The sequence below is a fragment of the Equus przewalskii genome, unplaced genomic scaffold (assembly GCF_037783145.1).
Source record: "Equus przewalskii isolate Varuska unplaced genomic scaffold, EquPr2 contig_2323, whole genome shotgun sequence".
Lineage (NCBI taxonomy): Eukaryota > Metazoa > Chordata > Mammalia > Perissodactyla > Equidae > Equus > Equus przewalskii.
In genome coordinates, this window is record NW_027227328.1 from 7,281 (window position 1) to 30,731 (window position 23,451).

The 23,451-nt window shown below is 53.1% G+C and overlaps 1 long non-coding RNA gene across 2 annotated transcripts; it reads right to left on the reverse strand.

The window, feature by feature from the left end:
* Positions 1-12,435: 12,435 nt before the first annotated feature.
* Positions 12,436-20,896, reverse strand: LOC139081299 (uncharacterized). Of its 2 annotated transcripts, none has more exons than XR_011536406.1 (2): positions 20,353-20,896; positions 12,436-18,758 (listed from the first exon to the last, which is right to left on the reverse strand). It is a non-coding gene; the product is annotated as an uncharacterized lncRNA (long non-coding RNA). The 2 variants fall into 2 exon arrangements; XR_011536405.1 differs by having other exon boundaries at positions 19,643-20,894.
* Positions 20,897-23,451: the final 2,555 nt, after the last annotated feature.

Below are 23,451 nucleotides of genomic sequence, written 5' to 3' on the forward strand. Positions count from 1 at the left end.
AATTTGCTCACTAATAGGTTGGGTACCTTTTTATACATATGTCACATTTCTAAAATTTATTTGGCCACTTCCTATATTAGAGGCTTGCTAAATTTATCTCAACATTTTTAATAAGCACATGCTTATTTGCAGAATATCAGCATCCATATAAATTGCTTACAAAATATGGCTCTGTAAGTATTTTATATTAAAACATAAATATAGGTGATACCTTTGTTAATGATTCAAATAATATCCAGTGATATTATAAATTTGATATTTTCACATTTAATTGATTTTTTTTACATTTTAAGATTACGTGCTGTAAAAATGTCACATTCTATTTATTCAAGTGACTTTTGATTTCTCCATCTTGATTCAATGACAGATGCTGTCAATGTTTTCTACATTTGGTCACTAAAAAATATGTTTTGTTTGAATTACCAATGCTTCTACTTTTAACGTGACTATCATAATTTAACAGCTAGCAGAATAGTTTCCACATTTTCAATTTATTGTGCCCAGTGCACTAGATTCATTTATGAATACCTTTGTTAATGTCAGCTCCAGCTGAAAATTCTCAGAGGCTCAGTATAGTTTTAAGATTAAAATTGAAGCTCCTTCCATTAGTTTTTTTTTTATGGCTGAAAATATCTTCTTTTTTTTCATTTTCCATTCTTTTAATTTCAACTTGTATCTTTTTTTATTGTGGTAACACTGTTTTATAAAATTATATAAATTTCAGGTGTACATCATTGTCTTCTGATTTCTGTGTAGATCGCATCATGCTCATCACCCAAAGACTAATTACAATCCATCACCACACACATGTGCAAATCACTACTTTCACCTCCTCCCTGTCCCCCTGCCCTCTGCTAACCACCAATCCAATCTCTGTCTCTATGCGTTTGTTGGTTTTTTATTTTGTTTTGTTTTCCCAGTAATCTTACTGAGATCACAATGGTTTATAACATTGTGTAATTTAGGGTGTACAATATTATTTATCAATTTCTGAATACACTTCATCGTGCTCATTCTCAGCGGTCTAATTTTTATCCATCGCCATACATATGTACCCCTCTGTCCCTTTCGCCCACCCAGCAACCTCCTTCCCCTCTGGTAACCACTAATCTGTTCTCTTTATCCACGTGTTTGTTATCTTCCACATATGAGTCAAATTATTCAGTATTTGTCTTTCTCTGTCTGGCTTATTCCACTTAACATCATACCCTCAAGGTCCATCCCTGTTGTTGTAAATGGGACAATTTTGCCTTTTTTATGGCTGCATAGTATACTATTGTGTATATATATATATATATATACTACATCCTCTTCATCCATTCATCTGTAGAAGGGCACTTGGGTTGCTTCCACATCTTGGCTACTGTTAACAAACTTGCAATGAACATAGGGGTTCATAAATCTCTTTGGATCATTGACTTCAGATTCTTTGGATAAATACCCAGTAGTGGGATAGCTGGATGGTATTGTATTTCTATTTTTAATTTTTTTAGAAATCTCCATACAGTTTTCCATAGTGGCTGCACCAGTTTACATTCCCACCAGCAGTGTAGGAGAATTCCCTTTTCTCCACATCCTCTCCAACATTTGTTGTTTTTTGTCTTGGTAACTATAGCCATTCTGACTGGTGTAAGGTGATGTCTCATTATAGTTTTGATTTGCATTTCCCTAATAATTAGTGATGTTGAACATTGTTTCACGTGTCTGTGGGCCATCTGTATATCTTCTCGTATTTTCAACCTAAATGTCCATTCTGGCTTTTTCTGCCCCTTCTGTCTAATAATAAGAAGGAGGAGGAGGAGGAGGAGGGGGAGGAGGGGGAGGGGAGGGGAGGGGGAGGGGAGGGGGAGGGGAGGAAAAGAAGAAAGAGCGTCAGTTCACTTGAACTGCACATTGATCACCAAGTGCATTATTTCATGGCCTCAGCTTTGTGGTTTTTTGTATTGCTGTTTCTTCGAATACATACTTCCACACTTTCTATACCTATGAAAACCCATTTTATACTACAAGGTCAAATGATACCATGTCCCCTAATAAATTCAATTTTCCTTCTTCGAAAAACCGGGATCATTTTTCTACTGTGCATCTCATCATATATAACCAACTCTGTAAGAGCCTCCATAACAGCTTATTGCCTAATAAAGCTTAAATTCCTTCAATGCAAAGTTTTTTCTATTTACATATTAAGACAAACCTAAATACACCCACACGTAGCTATTTAACACACCTTGATTTGATTTGACGATACATCACCATCTAGACTATCATTTAAATGTGTATTTGTTAGGATCCTACTCTCTCATATTGCTTCTTCTTGAAAAATACTGCTCTTTCAGATGACTGAGCTACACAGTGATGGTAATGACTCATACATTCTCCTGAAAGTCTTAATCACGGAATCATCTTGATTCTCTATGCTTTTGACATTCAACTTTAAATGAAATTTGACAATTATACCTTTCTTTTTTGTAAGAATCCTTTTTATTTTTAGTCCACTCCGCCAGAGTGGGAAAGAGTGGCAGCCCGCCGCGCTGCTCAGCCCTGGGGGCCCTTCCTCCACTCAGACGGCCGACCGCCAGAGTGGGTCAAAGTGGCAACCCGCCGTGCAGCTCAGCCCTGGGGGCCCCAACCTGACTCAGGTGGCAGACCGCCAGAGTGGGTCGAAGTGTCAGCCCGCCTTGCTGCTCAGCCCTGGGGTCCCTCACCCCACTCAGGCGCCCGACCGACAGAGTGTGTCAAAGTGGCAGCACGACACGCTGCTCAGTCCTGGGGGCCCCAGCCCCACTCAGGCGGCCGACCGACAGAGTGGGTCAAAGTGTCGGCCCGCCGCGCTGCTCAGCCCTGGGGGCCCCACCCCCACTCAGGCGACAGACCGCCAGAGTGGGAAAAAGGGGCAGCCCGCTGCGCTTCTCAGCCCTGGAGGACCCCCCCCACCGCCACCACTCAGGCGACCGACCGCCAGATGGGTCAAAGTGTCAGCCCGCCCTGCTGCTCAGCCCTGGGGACCCCACCCCCACTCAGGCGGCCGACGCCCAGAGTGGGAAAAAGTCGAAGCCCACTGCGCTGCTCAGCCCTGTCGGCCACCCCTGACTCAGGCGGGCGACCGCCAGAGTGGGTCAAAGTGGCAGCCCGCCTTGCTGTCCAGCCCTGGGGTCCCTCACCCCACTCAGGCGCCCGACCGCCAGTGTGTGTCAAAGTGGCAGCACGCCACGCTGCTCAGTCCTGGGGGCCCCAGCCCCACTCAGGCGGCCGACCGCCAGAGTGGGTCAAAGTGGCAGCCCGGCGCAGCTCAGCCCTTGGGGCCGCACCCTGACTCTGACGGCAGATCGCCTGAGTGGGTCAAAGTGGCAGCCCGCCTCGCTGCTCAGCCCTGGGGGCCCCACTCCGACTCAGGCCGCCGACCACCAGAGTGGGTCAAAGTGGGAGTCCGCTGCGCTACTCAGCCCTGGGGGCCCTCCCCACCCACTCAGGCGGCCGACCCCCAGACAGGGTCAAAGTGGCAACTCGCACTGCAGCTCAGCCTTGGGGGCCCCACCACGACTCAGGCGGCAGACTGCCAGAGTGGGTCAAAGTGGCAGCCCTCCGCGCTGATCAGCCCGGGCGAGCCGACCCCCACTCAGGCTGTTGACAGCCAGACTGGGTCAAAGTGGCAGCCCGCCGCGCTGCTCAGCCCTGGGGGCCCCAACCCCACTCAGGCTGCCGACCGCCAGAGTGGGAAAAAGTGGCAGCCCGCGGCACTGCTCAGCCCTGGCGGCCACCCTCAATCAGGCGGCCGACCGCCAGAGTGGGTCAAAGTGGCAGCCTGCCGTGCTGCTCAGCCCTGGGGTCCCTCACACCCCTCAGGCGCCTGACCGCCAGAGTGTGTCAAAGTGGCAGCTCGCCACGCTGCTCAGTCCTGGGGCCCCGGCCCCACTCAGGCGGCCGACGGCCAGAGTAGGTCAAAGTGGCAGCCCGCCGCGAAGCTCAGCCCTGGGGGCCCTCCCACCACTCAGAGCCCGCCCGCCAGAGTGGGTCAACGTGGCAGCACGCCGTGCTGCTCAGCCCTGGGGGCCCACCCTCCACTCAGGCGGCCGATCGCCGGAGTGGGTCAAAGTGGCAGCCCACCGCGCTGCTTAGCCCTGGCGGCCACTCGCCCCTCAGGTTGGCAACCGCCAGAGTGGGTCAAAGTGGCAGCCCGCCACGCTGCTCAGCCCTGGGGGCCCTTTCCCACTCAGGCGGCCGACCGCCAGAGTGGGTCAAAGTGGCAGCCCGCCGCGCTGCTCAGACCTGGGGGCCCCAACCCCACTCAGGCGACAGACCGCCAGAGTGGGAAAAAGTGGCAGCCCACCGCGCTTCTCAGCCCTGGAAGCCCCCCCGACCCCCACTCAGGCGACCGCCCGCCAGAGTGGGTCAAAGTGGCAGCCCGCCGCGCAGTTCAGCCCTGGGAGCCCCACCCCAACTCAGGCGGCCCACCGCCAGAGTGGGAAAAAGTCGAAGCCCACCGCGCTGCTCAGCCCTGTCCGCCACCCCCGACTCAGGAGGGCGACCGCCATAGTGGGCTGCTCAGCCCTGGCGGCCACACCCCACTCAGGTGGCCGACGGCCAGTGTGGGTCAAAGTGGCAGCCCGCCGCGCTGCTCAGACCTGGGGGGCCTCGCCACCCACTCAGGCGACGGACGGCCAGAGTGGTGTCAAAGTGGCAGCCCGCCGCGCTGCTCAGCCCTGGGGGCCCTCACCCCACTCAGGCGGCCGACCGCCAGAGTGGGTCAAAGTGGCAGCCCGCCGCGCTGCTCAGACCTGGGGGCCCCAACCCCACTCAGGCGACAGACCGCCAGAGTGGGAAAAAGTGGCAGCCCACCGCGCTTCTCAGCCCTGGAAGCCCCCCCGACCCCCACTCAGGCGACCGCCCGCCTGAGTGGGTCAACGTGGCAGCCCTCCGAGGTGCTGAGCATGGGCGGGCCCCGCTCCACTCAGGAGGCCAACAGCCAGACTGGCTGAAAGTGGCAGCCCGCCGCGCTGCTCAGCCCGGGCGGGCCCCCCTCTACTCAGGCGGACGACCGCCAGAGTAGGTCAAAGTGGGAGTCCGCCACGCTTGTCAGCCCTGGCGGCCATCCCCCACTCAGGCAGCCCACAACCTGTGTGGGTCAAACTGGCAGCCCGCCGCGCTGCTCAGCCCTGGGGTCCCTCAGCCCACTCAGGCGGCAGACAGCCAGAGTGGGTCAAAGTGGCAGCCCGCCGCGCTGCTCAGTCCTGGCGCTCCCACCCCCACTCAGGCGGCCGACCGCCAGAGTGGGTCAAAGTGGCAGCCCTCCGAGGTGCTGAGCATGGGCGGGCCCCCCACCCCCCGACTCAGGAGGCCGACAGCCACACCGGTTCAAAGTCGTAGCCCACCGCGCTGCTCAGCCCTGGGGGCCTCACACCACTCACCGGGCCGACCGACAGAGTGGGTCAACGTGGCAGCCCGCCGCCGTGCTCAGCCCTGGGGTCCCTCACCCCACTCAGTTGCCCGACCGCCAGAGAATGTCCAAGTGGCAGCACGCCACGCTGCTCAGTCCTGGGGGCCCCAGCCCCACTCAGGCGGCCGACCGCCAGAGTGGGTCAAAGTGTCAGCCTCCCACACTGCTCACTCCTGGAGGCCCCAGCCCCACTCAGGCGGCCGAGAGCCAGAGTGTGTCAAAGTGGCAACCTGGCGCAGCTCAGCCCTGGGGGCCCCACCCTGACTCAGGCGGCAGACCGCCTGAGTGGGTCAAAGTGGCAGCCCGCCTCGCTGCTCAGCCCTGCAGGCCACGCCCCCAATCAGGCGACCGACCGCCAGATTGGTTCAAAGTGGCAGCCCGCCGCGCTGCTCAGCCCTGGGGGCCCCACCCCTACTCAGGCGACAGACCGCCAGAGTGGGAAAAAGTGGCAGCCCGCCGCGCTGCTCAGCCCTGGAGGCCCCCCCCGCCCCCCGCCACTCAGGCGACCGACCGCCAGAGTGGGTCTAAGTGGCAGCCCGCCGCGCAGTTCAGCCCTGGGAGCCCCACCCCAACTCAGGCGGCCCACCGCCAGAGTGGGAAAAAGTCGAAGCCCACCGCGCTGCTCAGCCCTGTCGGCCACCCCCGACTCAGGCGGGCGACCGCCAGAGTGGGTCAAAGTGGCAGCCCGCCTTGCTGCTCAGCCCTGGGGTCCCTCACCCCAGTCAGGCCCCCGACCGCCAGAGTGGGTCAAAGTGGCAGCCCGCTGCGCTCCTCAGCCCTGGCGGCCACCACCCCACTCAGGTGGCCGACCGCCAGAGTAGGTCAAAGTGGGAGTCCGCCACGCTTCTCAGCCCTGGCGGCCATCCCCCACTCAGGCAGCCCACAACCTGTGTGGGTCAAACTGGCAGCCCGCCGCGCTGCTCAGCCCTGGGGTCCCTCAGCCCACTCAGGCGGCCGACCGCCAGAGTGGGTCAAAGTGGCAGCCCTCCGAGGTGCTGAGCATGGGCGGGCCCCCCACCCCCCCACTCAGGAGGCCGACAGCCACACCGGTTCAAAGTCGTAGCCCGCCGCGCTGCTCAGCCCTGGGCGGGCCCCCGCCCCCCACTCAGGCGGGCCGACCGCCACAGCGGCTAAAAGTGGCAGCCCGCCACGCTGCTCAGCCCTGGGGGCCTCCCACCACTCACAGGGCCGACCGACAGAGTGGGTCAACGTGGCAGCCCGCCGCCGTGCTCAGCCCTGGGGGCCCCACCCACACTTAGGCGGCCCACCGACAGAGTGGGAAAAAGTGGCAGCCCGCGGCGCTGCTCAGCCCTGGGGGCCCTTTCCCCACTCAGGCGGCCGACCGCCAGAGTGGGTCAAAGTGGCAACACGCTGCACTGCTCAGCCCTGGGGGCCCTTTCCCCACTCAGGCGGCCGACCACCAGAGTGGGTCAAAGTGGCAGCCCGCCGCGCAGCTCAGCCCTGGGAGCCCCACCCCAACTCAGGCGGCCCACCGCCAGAGTGGGAAAAAGTCGAAGCCCACTGCGCTGCTCAGCCCTGTCGGCCACCCCCGACTCAGGCGGGCGACCGCCAGAGTGGGTCATAGTGGCAGCCCGCCGCGCTGCTCAGCCCTGGGGGCCCTCCCTCCACTCAGGCGGCTGACCGCCAGTGTGGGTCAAAGTGGCAGCCCGCCACGCTGCTCAGCCCTGGCGGCCACACCCCACTCAGGTGGCCGACCGCCAGTGTGGGTCAAAGTGGCAGCACGCCGCGCTGCTCAGCCCTGGCAGCCCCAGCCCACTCAGGCGGGGGACCACCAGGCTGGGTCAAAGTGGCAGCCCGCCGCGCTGCTCAGCCCTGGGGGTCTCGCCACCCACTCAGGCGACGGACGGCCAGAGTGGGTCAAAGTGGCAGCCCGCCGCGCTGCTCAGCCCTGGGGGCCCTCCCCAAGCACTCAGACGGCCGACCGCCAGAGTGGGTGAAAGTGGCAGCCCGCGGCGCAGCTCTGCACTGTGTGCCCCATGCCGACTCAGGCGCCGGACAGCCAGAGTGGGTCAAAGTGGCAGCCCGCCGCGCTGCTCAGCCCTGGGGGCCCTTTCCCCACTCAGGCGGCCGACCACCAGAGTGGGTCAAAGTGGCAGCCCGCCGCGCTGCTCAGCCCTGGAGGCGCCCCCCCCACTCAGGCGGCTGACCGCCAGTGTGGGTCAAATTGGCAGCCCGCCGCGCTGCTCAGCCCTGGCAGCCCCACCCCACTCAGGCGGCCGACCATCAGGCTGGGTCAAAGTGGCAGCCCGCCACGCTGCTCAGCCCTGGGAGAACTCCCCACCCACTCAGGCAACGGACGGCCAGAGTGGGTCAAAGAGGAAGTCCGCCGCGCTGCTCAGCCCGGGCGGCCCTACCCCGACTCAGGCGGCCGACCACCAGAGTGGGTCAAAGTGGCAGCCCGCCGCGCTGCTCAGCCCTGGGTGCCCTTCCACCACTCAGAGGGCCGACCGCCAGAGTGGTTCAAAGTGTCAGCCCGCCACGCTGCTCAGTCCTGGGGGCCCCAGCCCCACTCAGGCGGCCGACAGCCAGAGTGTGTCAAAGTGGCAACCCGGCGCAGCTCAGCCGTGGGGGCCGCACCCTGACTCAGACGGCAGACCGCCTGAGTGGGTCAACATGGCAGCCCTCCGAGGTGCTGAGCATGGGCGGGCCCCGCTCCACTCAGGAGGCCAACAGCCAGACTGGCTGAAAGTGGCAGCCCGCCGCGCTGCTCAGCCCGGGCGGGCCCCCCTCTACTCAGGCGGACGACCGCCAGAGTAGGTCAAAGTGGGAGTCCGCCACGCTTGTCAGCCCTGGCGGCCATCCCCCACTCAGGCAGCCCACAACCTGTGTGGGTCAAACTGGCAGCCCGCCGCGCTGCTCAGCCCTGGGGTCCCTCAGCCCACTCAGGCGGCAGACAGCCAGAGTGGGTCAAAGTGGCAGCCCGCCGCGCAGCTCAGCCCCGGGGGCCACCCCCACACTCAGGGGGCCCACCGCCAGAGTGGGTCAAAGTGGCAGCCCGCCGCGCTGCTCAGTCCTGGCGCTCCCACCCCCACTCAGGCGGCCGACCGCCAGAGTGGGTCAAAGTGGCAGCCCTCCGAGGTGCTGAGCATGGGCGGGCCCCCCACCCCCCCACTCAGGAGGCCGACAGCCACACCGGTTCAAAGTCGTAGCCCGCCGCGCTGCTCAGCCCTGGGGGCCCGCCCACCCAGGCGGGCTCCGCCACAGTGGCAAAGTGGCAGCCCGCCACGCTGGGGGGCCTCCCACCACTCACAGGGCCGACCGACAGAGTGGGTCAACGTGGCAGCCCGCCGCGGTGCTCAGCCCTGGGGGCCCCACCCACACTTAGGCGGCCCACCGACAGAGTGGGAAAAAGTGGCAGCCCGCGGCGCTGCTCAGCCCTGGGGGCCCTTTCCCCACTCAGGCGGCCGACCGCCAGAGTGGGTCAAAGTGGCAACACGCTGCACTGCTCAGCCCTGGGGGCCCTTTCCCCACTCAGGCGGCCGACCACCAGAGTGGGTCAAAGTGGCAGCCCGCCGCGCAGCTCAGCCCTGGGAGCCCCACCCCAACTCAGGCGGCCCACCGCCAGAGTGGGAAAAAGTCGAAGCCCACTGCGCTGCTCAGCCCTGTCGGCCACCCCCGACTCAGGCGGGCGACCGCCAGAGTGAGTCATAGTGGCAGCCCGCCGCGCTGCTCAGCCCTGGGGGCCCTCCCTCCACTCAGGTGGCTGACCGCCAGTGTGGGTCAAAGTGGCAGCCCGCCACGCTGCTCAGCCCTGGCGGCCACACCCCACTCAGGTGGCCGACCGCCAGTGTGGGTCAAAGTGGCAGCACGCCGCGCTGCTCAGCCCTGGCAGCCCCAGCCCACTCAGGCGGGGGACCACCAGGCTGGGTCAAAGTGGCAGCCCGCCGCGCTGCTCAGCCCTGGGGGTCTCGCCACCCACTCAGGCGACGGACGGCCAGAGTGGGTCAAAGTGGCAGCCCGCCGCGCTGCTCAGCCCTGGGGGCCCTCCCCAAGCACTCAGACGGCCGACCGCCAGAGTGGGTGAAAGTGGCAGCCCGCGGCGCAGCTCTGCACTGTGTGCCCCATGCCGACTCAGGCGCCGGACAGCCAGAGTGGGTCAAAGTGGCAGCCCGCCGCGCTGCTCAGCCCTGGGGGCCCTCAGCCCACTCAGGCGGCAGACAGCCAGAGTGGGTCAAAGTGGCAACCCGCCGCGCAGCTCAGCCCTGGCGGCCACCCCCACACTCAGGGGGCCCACCGCCAGAGTGGGTCAAAGTGGCAGCCCGCCGCGCTGCTCAGTCCTGGCGCTCCCACCCCCACTCAGGCGGCCGACCGCCAGAGTGGGTCAAAGTGGCAGCCCTCCGAGGTGCTGAGCATGGGCGGGCCCCCCACCCCCCGACTCAGGAGGCCGACAGCCACACCGGTTCAAAGTCGTAGCCCACCGCGCTGCTCAGCCCTGGGGTCCCTCACCCCACTCAGTTGCCCGACCGCCAGAGAATGTCCAAGTGGCAGCACGCCACGCTGCTCAGTCCTGGGGGCCCCAGCCCCACTCAGGCGGCCGACCGCCAGAGTGGGTCAAAGTGTCAGCCCCCCACACTGCTCAGTCCTGGGGGCCCCAGCCCCACTCAGGCGGCCGAGAGCCAGAGTGGGTCAAAGTGGCAACTCGCACTGCAGCTCAGCCCTGGGGGCCCCACTACGACTCAGGCGGCAGACTGCCAGAGTGGGTCAAAGTGGCAGCCCTCCGCGCTGATCAGCCCTGGCAGCCCTACCCCACTCAGGCGGCCGACCACCAGGCTGGGTCAAAGTGGCAGCCCGCCACGCTGCTCAGCCCTGGGTGACCTCCCCACCCACTCAGGCAACGGACGGCCAGAGTGGGTCAAAGTGGAAGTCCGCCGCGCTGCTCAGCCCGGGCGGCCCTACCCCGACTCAGGCGGCCGACCGCCAGAGTGGGTCAAAGTGGCAGCCCGCCGCGCTGCTCAGCCCTGGGGGCCCTTCCACCACTCAGAGGGCCGACCGCCAGAGTGGTTCAAAGTGGCAGCCCGCCGCGCTGCTCAGCCCTGGGGGCCCTTTCCCCACTCAGGCGGCCGACCGCCAGAGTGGGTCAAAGTGGGAGTCCGCCGGGCTGCTCAGCCCTGGGGGCCCTCCCCACCCACTCAGGCGGCCGACCCCCAGAGTGGGTCAAAGTCCCAACCCGCACTGCAGCTCAGCACTTGGGGCCCCACCCCGACTCAGGCGGCACACTGCCAGAGTGGGTCAAATTGGCAGCACTCCGCGCTGCTCAGCCCGGGAGGGCCCACCCCCAATCAGGCGGCTGACAGCCAGATTGGGTCAAAGTGGCAGCCAGCCGTGCTGCTCAGCCGTGGGGTCCCCTGCCCCACTCAGGCGGCAGACCGCCAGAGTGGGAAAAAGTGGCAGCCCGCCTCACTGCTCAGCCCTGGCGGCCACCCCCCACTCAGGCGGCCGACCGCCAGTGTGGGTCAAAGTGGCAGCCCGCCACGCTGCTCAGCCCTGCGGGCCCTTCCTCCACTCAGACGGCCGACCGCCAGAGTGGGTCAAAGTGGCAACTCGCCGTGCAGCTCAGCCCTGGGGGCCCCAACCTGACTCAGGTGGCAGACCGCCAGAGTGGGTCGAAGTGTCAGCCCGCCTTGCTGCTCAGCCCTGGGGTCCCTCACCCCACTCAGGCGCCCGACCGCCAGAGTGTGTCAAAGTGGCAGCACGCCACGCTGCTCAGTCCTGGGGGCCCCAGCCCCACTCAGGCGACCGACCGCCAGAGTGGGAAAAAGGGGCAGCCCGCTGCGCTGCTCAGCCCTGGAGGCCCGCCCCCCCCACCACTCAGGCGACCGACCGCCAGATGGGTCAAAGTGTCAGCCCGCCCTGCTGCTCAGCCCTGGGACCCCACCCCCACTCAGGCGGCCGACCCCCAGAGTGGGTCAAAGTGGTCAGACCACTGCCGCTGCTTAGCCCTGTGGGGCCCTCCCCCCCACTCAGGTGACCGACCGCCAGGTGGGTCAAAGTGGCAGCCCGCCCTGCTGCTCAGCCCTGAGGACCCCAGCCCCACTCAGGCGGCCGACCCCCAGAGTGGGTCAAAGTGTCAGACCACTGCCCTGCTTAGCCCTGTGGGCCCTCCCCCCACTCAGGTGGCCGACCGCCAGAGTGGGTCAAAGTGGCAGCCCGCCACGCTGCTCAGCCCGGGGGCCCTCCCCCCACTCAGCCGGCCGACCCCCAGAGTGGGTCCAAGTGGCAGCGCGCCGCACTGCTGAGCTCAGGGGCCCTCCCCCCACTAAGGCGGCCGACCGCCAGAGTGGGTCAAATTGGCAGCGCGCTGCACTGCTGAGCCCTGGGGGCCCTCCCCACCCACTCAGGAGGCCGACCGCCAGAGTGGGTCAAAGTGGCAGCCGCCGCGCTGCTCAGCCCTGGGGGCCCTCCCCACCCACTCTGATGGCCCACCGCGAGAGTGGGAAAAAGTGGCAGCCCGCCCGCTGCTCAGCCCTGGAGCGCCCCCCAGCCCCCACCGACCTCTTTGTCTACAGATCATCCTCTCAAATGCCAATTTATCCAGAATCCTTCTCCAGGGCTTCTAGTTTTCCAAGATAGTTTGTGCCTACAGGGGGTCCACCCACCCACCATCTGCCATGTCAAGTTTTCTGTATTCATTACTAATGAAAAACAACTTGTACAATTAAAAACAAAGTGTTCTGTTCAAATTAGGATATCTTGACACATGGTGTTTGCTTGGATTTACAAATATGAGATCCTATGGTACCCATATTCTAGAATTTGAATAAAAATTAAAATTCAAAGTAAATTATCTTAAAACCACATAAATCAAATGTACAAAAATTTAAGAAAAATAGTGAGGAGAAAACATAAGTCCATATAAGGCATGATCAAGTGGAGATTTGAAATGTTCTTGAAAAATAAATATAATGTATGAGCTTTTTTTAAATCGAGGAACACACTTCTTGACCATTTTTACAAGTGCGATCTAGATTTTTACACAGCAATTCAAGTAAAGTTTTATTTTAGACACCACACATAGAGACATTTAAAAAATTCAAAACATTAGAAACACAAGTATAAAAATAACACACTGAGCTGCCACATGAGGCATTTTTATTTGAGAACATATATCAAAGTAGCAATGCCTCTGTAGATAGAAAATCATAAGTATTCTTGAGCTGTGCTCAATTAACTGGTTTGTACAGATTTTAAGGTATTTGACCCAGCAAAACACTTTGACATTGGAAGGCCACAGTTTCTTGGTTTCTCAGATTGAGAAGAAAACTCTTGGTATCATTTAAACATTAGAATCTAAGAATATTTGACTCCAGACCAGAACCCAAGAACAGTTGGCTACCGAATACAAAGGCATATAAGAACCCTCCTTGAATGTTCACTCTCAAAGCTGGAATGAGACTGATATTCCACATGTCAGATTCTTGCTTGGTAGCAATTTTGAGCAAGACTGCTGCTGGAGTGATGCCCAAGGAAATATAAACAAAACAGAATCCCCGCCCTCTAGTGTATCAAACGTACATGCCTGCAACCCTAATCAGGCCATGAGGGTCATGCTGCTCAGTGGAGAAACAAAATATGATGAGATTAGGGAGTTCAAGATACTGATTCTAGTGGAGAATATGTGGTTATCTTTAATTGATGATGTCTTATTTTAATTGGGATTTTACGAATAAATGAATTTATAATGGACCAAGGGAGGCAGAAAGGGAAAGGAAGCATGTGCCCCAAGGAAAGAACAACAGGATTGTAGGGACAGAGTAAGATTTCAGAATCCATTGAAAGACTAGCCAGTTGACCAATGTGGCACATATGAGGGAAGGTGGAAGAAACATAACTTGAAAAGGATTTTAAAGGATATAATATTAAATGAGAAAATGAGGAAGCTATTTTAGCATAAGTTGATGTTGACTTTGCTCATCTGCTGAGGGGAAGAAGCCATGGAAAGGAAAACATTGACATCGATAGGAAGAGGAGAGATGATTGATGGTACAACATCACTGAAAAAGAAGTAATAGTGTTGAAAAGAAATCACTCCGGCTGCTGGTGAAAACCACAGATAAAGAATCTGGATTTTATAACACCTCCAAAATTTGAAAATGAGATGCATTTATTGACCTAAATTAATTAATTATATCTACAATATAATTATTAAATGGTTCCCAGTGGAGAAACATTTGAGAACTTTTAAAACATTTGTTTGATAAATTATAATTAGAACAGGTTTTAAAACCTAGCTTTATGCTTAATTAAGAAACACATTTCCAGACATCAAGGAGATTCTTATATTTGACAACTTATCTAGGGAAAATGTGCTTTCCCCCCAAAAGAGCAGTCCAGTATTCTTTCTTGGTGATCTCTTCTTATATAGCACAACATCTTATTTTAGGGAGCTATCTTGATAAAGACATGCATTTATTATCAGAATGCACGTTATAAAAGTAAGAACTGGCAATGAGTTAATTGATAGAGGCAGGACAAGTCATTCTCTACATGCTTGTTTTGAGAGTCAACTAAAATAATGTATAAGCAAATGATCTGTAATATGCAACAGAAAATTATTAGGTATATCACTGCTTTTTTTCCACCATACTGTTACCTGTTTGCCACAGGAGTACTTCCTCCTTTTTAGACCAGTTAGATAAATTTACCCTCTACAAAGACCACTCTTATAAACAAAAGAGTATTTATGTTTATATAATACATCAGAGATAGACACCAGATAGTTTCTATCTTCGTGGTCTGGAAGGAGTCTCTCCCTCTCCCCAGTGAGTGTTGCCATCCTGACTAGGGGAATCTGTACACAAAGAATGCAATCTTCCTCTTCCGTTCGGGCATGGTTACCAGGGACACATCACTGTAGAAATCACATCTTTCTTCACCCTGTCCCCACACACTCCAGCTTGCTTGAAAAATGGTTTATTCATTGGACATTGTCACATCTATAACGATGCTATAATTTTTGTTTGAAAATTTAGGTATTCCAATCTCTCAAAGCCAACCTCTATTTTATTGAAACAGAAACACATCTCTCATTTGACTTTCTGTGAAATAATAAGGCATATAATTTTAGCTCTTGACTAATTTCCTAGACTAGAAGCATAATCTGTTTGGTTTATCTTGCTTCAATGCAAAAATAGTGTTAAAATAATTATTCTGACATTTTAATGTCTCCTAAAGATGTTAGGGATGGTAAAATTAGTAAGAAAACTGCTGTTCAGTAATAGCTGAGATTGATGAAATAGGAAGCATTTTTAAATTTGTTTTTCTTACATATATTTCAGAACTTGTAAATTCCTATGCCATAGTTTTTCTGGAGTAATAAGGCAAGAATTATCTTCTCCCAGCTTTAAAAAAGAATTCTGTGTTTTAGATACTTGTTCACACAATTTTAAAAAATTAATCATGGCCTTCAAAATGTTGCTGTTCTGACTGCTCCCTGGCCCTCCTGTCTCGTCTTGTACCATCTCCCCCCTCACTCTATGAACTCAAGACATGCTGACCTCCTTTCAGCGCTGCATACGCTCGTGCTGCCAGAGAGCTTTGCAACCCTGTATCCTCTGTTTGGAGATCTTTTTAATCCCGGCTTTATTCATTTTACTTTTCTATGACCAATTTCTATTTCTTTAGGGAGTCCTTTCAGAAATTCCCTAAGTCCTATCTCCTAAAACATGGTTTCATGATATTGTGTGCTTATATTTCAGGGTGTTTGTCCCAGTTAAGATTTTGCATTTACTTGTGAGGTTTTTTAATTAATGTCTGTGTCCTCACGTGTTACTCACCCCTACAACTACCTGAATCCAAACAGTTGAGTTAATGAATGGGGAGCACCATGTTTTTGTTCCTATCAGTTTCGGGACGTATCAGGTACTGTGTAATTACAAATGTAAATCGAAATTGGGAAACAAAAATTTTCAGTTATAAGCTTTGGTAAAGCACAGCTGTTTTAATTTGAAAATAAAAATCAAGATTAAATTAATTAGTAGGTCTCCTTTAAGATATTCAGGACAAGTCCTCTAATATTTCAACAGAATGCTTGCAGCTGGCCAATAGTTCTGAGCACTCTTAACGTGCAGAATATTGAGGCATTTTCAAAAAGGCAAGGCAAGTTAATAAACAATTTTTTAATGATTTTTCTAAGTACCTCTCATTACAACATAGATGCTGTTTACAAAATTAAAAACACAAATTATACAAAGCTTTTTAAACAAAACAATTTAATGCTACAAAGAAAATACCAACGACTAAATTCCTGTGATGAAAATCAGGGATTACACAACAGTACATATCTATACTTACCAGTTTTCATTTATTTCCATGCAGTGATTCTCAGCCAAGTTTTAAAAGCCATCGTGAAATTATGTAATCTGAAATAAAATTCTAAATATATTTGATTAGTGTTGTATCATTAAAATGTCAACCATTTTAAGATCAATTTTTCATCCTGATTTGAAGAGTGGTTTAAAAATATTTGTTGAAACCATTATGCATGCTGCATCTACATATGCAAATATAGTCTAAAGATTCTGTTCATTTTCCTAAACACACTGTAGCTATAATCTGAGTGGTCACTGGAGTAAACACAGGCTTTGACATTACATAAAACCTACCATTTTCAAGACTTCTAGAATCAACGAATACTTGACACTCTAGAAATATCTCTTTCATCAGCTGCATGCTGGAAGGGACAGCGTTACAATCTAGAGTGCGGATTCCTTTATGTGAAGACACGATTAGAACCTGTTAATAAAGGGCTGCTAGGGTCTTTTAATATGAAGGAGTCAACATTTAAATTCAAGGTTATACTCCGGTTTTATTGTTCCTCCCAGACAAGCAGGTTCTGGAGCCTCTACTTCAGGTTAATTACAGAAATATTTGTCCTGCCCCATTGTAAGTAGGAGAGAAACAGCCGAGGACAGGACTACGGGGCTCAGGGAGTTGAAAAAACGAGGTGAGCCGCCGATGGCAAGGTAGACATACTCTTTACTTACTTTGGCCTACATACGGTGGGAGTGCAGCTGTTTTCCTTGTGGCCATTTTTATATGACCCTAGACAAAAGTGGCATACAGCCAGCAGATGTTGACATTATGAAGGTTACATAAGGTGTTCATATACATGGTGGCGCATACGCTGCCTGCAGTAACATGCTGAGTCACATCTGCCCGGAAGCTGCTCCCATCTAATTGTCCACAGCGCCTCCATATTTTTCTTTCACTCTACACCCATTAGACTGCAGCAGTCGCGGGCTTGTAGGAGGTGTGTGCACGTGCACACAGCACGACGTCTTAAAGCTACATTTTACAACAACAATACAATGATCAGTAAGTAGCCACCAAGAGACAAGCTACACCCACCAGCGTGGCGAGAACCCACTGCCGCAGGGAGGACAGCTTAGGGCCACCCTCAAGTATATTGTCCTATCAAGTTAGTCAGGAGATAAGGCCATTCATGACTACCATAGACCCAGAAGCTGCCCAAGGGTACTATATCTGTGGGGGCCACCCCCACACAGGGAGGGACGTTTCACCAATATTTGGGCCAGGTCATTCGTGTAACCTTTTGACACAGCCCCTGGGGTATCCACCTTGTTGTCGTATTCTCCCTTTTGTTGTTCTATGTACAAGGGCACAGGTGTGTGGAGCACAACAGCCTCCCCGGATAACCACCCATAGCCGTCTCAGAGGCTTGGGGTTGGCCAGGGCTGCTTATGTCCACATTGTCAGCATATCTGTTGAGCCACCTGGCACCTCTGAGCATGAGATGGTCTCTAGGAATACAGCCAGGTCTCGTTTCTTTCCGAAGCGGGGTGGATGTGCCATGGCAAGCCTTCTACTGCTCCGGTGGGCAGTTCCGTGTACACCCAACAGTTAGATACATTGGCAACCTTAGTACAGGTGTATGCCCCTTCTACAATACTGTTCGCTGTACTTTATCTATGGGCAAAAGGACAAGGTAGTGATAGGAGCCAACAAAGATAAATCACGTTCTTTAAGCGAAATGTATGCTAGTCACTTATCTTGGGACAGGAGGGTGGCTACCAACAGGGGCCTTCCCGGCCATTGATATCATACTTTTCTTGTCTGTAGAGAGGCTGCAAGCGTGGGCTCCACATGGAGCAGTAGAGGGGAACTCATTATCGGCCGCAAAGAAATCACATGCATTTCCTTTAGGATAGAACCAGCATTGGTCTGTGGCAGCCTGACAGTTACCCAAGGGGGCCAACTACTAGTCACCCACGGGGTGATATGTAAGTCTCGCTGCTTTTCAAGTCCCCATGGAGCTAAAAGCACCAACCATCTGCAGTGGGGGCTTTCATATTTTATGACCATTTTTATTCTTGTACTTGTCTCATGTTGAGGCACATTGGGGCCGGCCCACTGTTGGACTTCTTGTCCTGTAAAATGTGTCCCCTTGTCGTTTTTTACAACCAAGGGTCAACCAAAAAGACCATAAAGAGTACCTGTAGGGCCTGAATTGTCTGTCTCTGATCTGTGGCCGTACAGGGCCATGTAAAGAGTAAACCAGTAGCCGTATCAACAGCCATAAAGGCGTACACATTGCCTTTGGTCTTTGGTAATGGTCCGATGTAGTCCACTTGCCATCGGACCAAGGGCGCATGCCCTCTACTAGTACCTTCAGTATACCAAGCATTCTCTAGGACAGGGACTTTTCTTTAGCATAGGGTGTGGGCTCTATTTCTAGAGGAGACTTTGGGGCCTTTTCTTCCACAGCAAGGAACTCAGCTGGCCCCAACACTTGTTATAACTCTATATTCAGGGGGCTGGAGCTCACTGAACTCCTTTGTTTGAGCCATCCCTGTACAGGGTATGTAGTTCTGAGCTTTACAGGGGCCATTCGTGTGATGGCCTCACATGCTACCAGGGCAGAATAGGCAGCTGTCAACTGTTTCTTTAGTAGAGAATATCATATTTTTGCCCTTTTCTAAAGTTGGGACCAAAACCCAACAGGAGCTCATATCCTGTCCTGTCACTACCATAAGCCTCAGCCAAAACCCTCTTGGGTAACACAGACACCCAATTTATATGGCCGTCCTGGATCAGCCACTTGCAGAGCCTGTACCTGCTGCACCGCATGCTTGGTGACCTTAAATGCTTGGTTCGCAGTGCGTGTCCAGTCTCAAGGGGCCCGCTTTTTCTCCATAGCATACCGGGGTCTCACCACCTGGACTAAAAGAGAGATAAACACTTGCTAATATCCCAACAAGTCCTGGTCTCTGGACTTTGGCGTCATTCACAGCCCAACCACATGTTGCCAGATGTCTCTGCAGGGAGTTGGTAGCCTGTTTGAGATCTGTAAGAGAGTCAGAGTTTAACACGACATCAATGTAGTGAAATACAAGCACTGTATCACTATGAACTCAGGCAGCCAAGTCCTGGGTGATAAATCTATGACAAATAGTGGGGCTGTGCAAGTATCCTTGTGGAAAAACATGAAAAGTCCACTGCCTGCCATCCCAGGTGAAAGCAAACTGATCTTGACTCTCAGTGGCAATATCAATGGAAAAGAAGGCATTAGTAAGGTCTACAGCATAGTGGTACTGTCCCAATCGGACTGTCAGCTGATCCATGAGGTCATGCATTGAGGGCACAGCAGCATGTAATGGAGGAGTCACTTTATTTAATTCCCAGTAGTCCACAGTGATACTCCATGTGCCATCAGGCTTCTTCATGGGCCAAACCAGGGCATTATAAGGACCGTGGGTGGATTGTACCATCCCAACCTCTTTTAACTTTGCAGTAGTCTGTGTGATCTCCTCATGTCCACCAGGACAACAGTCTCAACCACACGCACCTGTAGGTGGAATTCACCCATGGTCATCTGTAGGCGCAGTCTTTTCAAGACGTCCACCCCCAGAACATACTCAAGCATGGGAGACATACACTGTGTACACTCGGGGTGGTAAATGGCCAATGCCAAAGGACAGAGACACTGGCTTTACTTTCACCTACCGTCTCTATTGCCATCAACATATGCCAGCTTCTCTGGAAACTTAACCGGGTTGCCGTAAATCAGACTGTAATCAGCTCCAGTATCTACCAATACCAGCACACACTGTACATTGCTGGGGGACCAGTAAATCCCAAGTTCCACGGGAGTCCTATGGTCCTTTGGGGATCCCCTAAGCCGAGCACCTCAGCCTTCCCCCTAGTCAAAGAGGTACATGAGCTCCTCACCTGAGGGCTTCAGAAATCCTGAAGGCTTGCCTGGTGACTCTTGCCAGGATTTTTCCCCACTCCTGCTGTCTTCTAGAACTGTTTCTCAGGGTTTAACCAGTGCCTCAGTGCCATCAGGACAGTGTTTGGTTGCCTGTCTATTTTCGTCTGATCAATGCCTGCAGCTAACAGGTCAATCTACATCTGCATGCAGTCACTTGCTTGGGCCTGTTCTCTGCCGAACCTGCTCTAGGCTTGGGGGCCTCCCCCGCAGTGAGACATGCACGGTTTTCTCCTTCCTTGGGCACTCTACGTTCCCCAAAGTGGCCATTGTAGTGGCTACTTCATGTATCTGGCCCAAAAGAGTCAGACGGGATCTCGTTCCCAACACGTGGATAACTTGGACCAGTTCCACATAGGTCTGCCATGGGCTTACAGTCTCCGGGAGCTCCCCGGCATTCTCTCACACTGTCCCAGGCGGCAGCCGTCACCCACTCCGTCATGGAGTAATTTCCCTGCCCTTGGGTTAGCCAGCGGCTGTAGCAGCTGCCGAAGGGATCTGCCCCCTCAGCCCATAGCGGCAGGAGCCAGGCTGGTATGGGCTCCCCCAGCCGCTGCCTGCGCAAGTCCCGCAGTTCCTTTGCCGTATAGGTGGTATACGCCATGAACTCTGTCACCATCAGGGCTCCTTGGGCAACATCGCCTGGACCCAAGGGCTGCTCATGCTTTACCTTTGGCTGGATTACTGGCGAAGCGTGGAGAGGGCGTGCTTCCTCTACGTCCCAGTCCTCAGCGTCCTCTGCCGATCGCTGCGAGGCGGCATTTCTAGCTCCTCTTCCAACTGCCGCACCCGTGCCTCCAGGGTGTCCTCCTCGGCTAGGAGTTCCCCGATGCCGGCTGCATCCCACAAGGCAGAATCCATGTTCCGGCTTAAGGCTGTCAAAAACAGCCGGCCCGCCAGCCCCATGGCAGGCCAGGCGTTCTCTGGCACCTGCTCCCCTGGGCATGCAGAGCCATCTCAGTGCTGACCAGGGTACCCTCCACGGACTCCCATCCTTCCACAGGGGTGGCCACATGTCTGTCCCGGCAGCCTCAGGAGCCATAGGTCCATACACCTCAGAATCCTTTTGACTATGCCAAGTGTATGCAGGAGAGAAACAGCAGATGAAGGGACCATGGGGCTCGGTGCTCGAGGAGTTGAAAAAAAGGTCTGAGCACCCGAGGGCAAGGTAGACATACATTTTATTCACTTTGGCCAAGAGATAGTGGGAGCGCAGCAGTTCCCCTTGTGGCTGCTTTTATATGACCCTAGACAAAAGTGGCGTACAGCCAGCAGATGTTTACATTATGTAGGTTCCATAAGGTGTTCATATACATGGTGGCGCATACGCTGCCTGCAGCAACATGCTGAGTCACATCTGCCCGGAGCCTGCTCCGGTCTAATTGTCCACAGTGCCTCCATATTTTTTCTTCACCCATAGAATTTGCCACTATGAGATGGATTTCAGTTCATGGACAGAAGGATTCGAGGTGAGAAAAAGATTGTCTCTATTCTCCACTCTCTCCAAAAATGTGTGCCTCTTCCTTTGAACCTTATCTAGAGACTGTCAGTTATGCCAAAATGTAGGAATTTTTCACAATGCCTCACGCCCAATGTTTTGCTAAAGAAAATGCCTTTTTTAATTGTACAGGTACGTTGGCTCTCCATTTGGTTTTGGTGTTCTCTTCTCCAGGCTACTCAATCACTGAGGGACAGTATAGACCTCCAAAATATATTGTCTGTTCTACTGCAACAATCTTTTTCTTTTCTTTTTTTTTTTTTTTGAGGAAGATTAGCCCTGAGCTAACTACTGCCAGTCCTCCTCTTTTTGCTGAGGAAGACTGGCCCTGAGCTAACATCCGTGCCCATTTTCCTCTACTTTATATGTGGGACGCCTACCACAACATAGCATGCCAAGTGGTGCCATGTCTGCACCTGAGATCTGAACCATGAACCCGGGCCGTGGAGAAGCAGAATATGCGAACTTCACCACTGCACCACCAGGCTGGTCCCTGCAACAATCTTTTAGGCAGAAGCCCTGTTTTATGTTTTGCTACAATCGCTACCACCTCATTTTCACACTATTAAGTAAAATGATTTCTAAACGTAATTTTACTCATTTCTGCTTCCTATTTCCACCTCTTCAGTTCTTCCCCCTCTGCTTTCTTTATAAAAGCAACTTCTGGAACATGATATTCCTCCAGATACACAGGGTCTATCATAATTATTTTCCTTTCTCTCTTGTTTTATCCTAAATACCCAATTAATACTAAAGTTCAATTAATGATCAATATCAAAAATATCTCCTTGCCATATTTGCATGCACATTATATTTAAAATAATTAAAGATAGCACTCCAAGAATTAATGTAAGTATCAAAAATCACTGTATAAATGTCTCCTTAAAACTATCTACTTGGGGGCCTGCCCCGTGGCCGAGTGGTGAAGTCTGTGCGCTCCACTTCCACAGCACAGGGTTTCCCAGTTCGGATCCTGAACACAGACCTACACACCACTCACCACGCCATGCAGTGGCGGAATCCCACATAGAAGAACTAGAATGACCTACAACTAGCACATACAGCTAGGTACTGGGGCTCCGAGGGAACAAAACAAAGAAGACTGGCAACGGATGTTAGCTCAGGGCCAATCTTCCTCACCAAAAAAAATTAAAAAGCCTATTTAAAAACAAAAAAGAAGGCTCAACCTCCTGTTCTCTTAAAAAAAAGAAATTATCTACTTAACATCTTATCCTCATTAGAATTTAGGTACACATTTTTTACTACTTGATCACAGAATAGTAGCCTATGGTAGGTGCTCATTCATATTGATTAAGTTAGTAAATCAGTGCATAGATTAATTAGTTAATTTAATAGTATGGGTAAAATGTCCTCATAGGAACTAGAGATTTATGTATGGGAGAACAGCTTATGCTTTACAAATGAAATTCTTTTATTTTTAAGTTTTTTCTACCTATTCTTTATTATTATACCAAAGTTTGTTAGCTTTCATAAACTCATTTAGCGAAGGAAACTGATGGTCTCTGATATTACTAGGGTAGACACTAATTTCAGTATTGATGAATGTTATATCACCTTATTTCTTGCAGTATGTATGCTTCCTTTTATGACAGCCTCATCCTTCCGATTTTTGAGGACAAACACTTGGCGTCCTCTCTGCCTCCTCTTTTTCTCTTGTGCCTCTGATATAATCACTCAGTTCTGTTCTCTCTGTTATTAAGTTTCTCACCACTCAACTGCTGGCCCCCTGGATGAAGACACCGCCTCTCTTGCCTGTGTTATTGCAATAATCTGTAACTCAATCTCTCCTTTCCATGTAGTCTACTCTTGAGATAAAAGCCCAAGTGGTCCTCTTAAAACATAGTTGACATCATGTCATTCTATAGCTCAGTCCTCCTCCCGTGGCTCTCAGTCGCTCTCACAATGCAGGCAGATTCCTGACAGTGGCTGGCAGAGGCCAGCAGAAACTAGCTTTTTGCTCCCTCCTGATCTTATCTCCCAGTACTCTTCATCGTTCCTGATGCTACTCCAATGACACAGGGCCCCTTGCAATGACATAAACATACAAAACATGCTCCACTCAGGCTTTTTGCATTTTTCCATTTTAAATTACTAGATATTCTTTCAATGAGAATTATAAAAAACCCAAATATATTTTTTTGTAAACTGTCTTTTTAAGAAAATTGTTTTCCTTTAATTATATACACTACTGAATAAGATGTCTTCTTTTGAAAAACTAATAAATAAAAGAACAAGTTTTAAACATATATG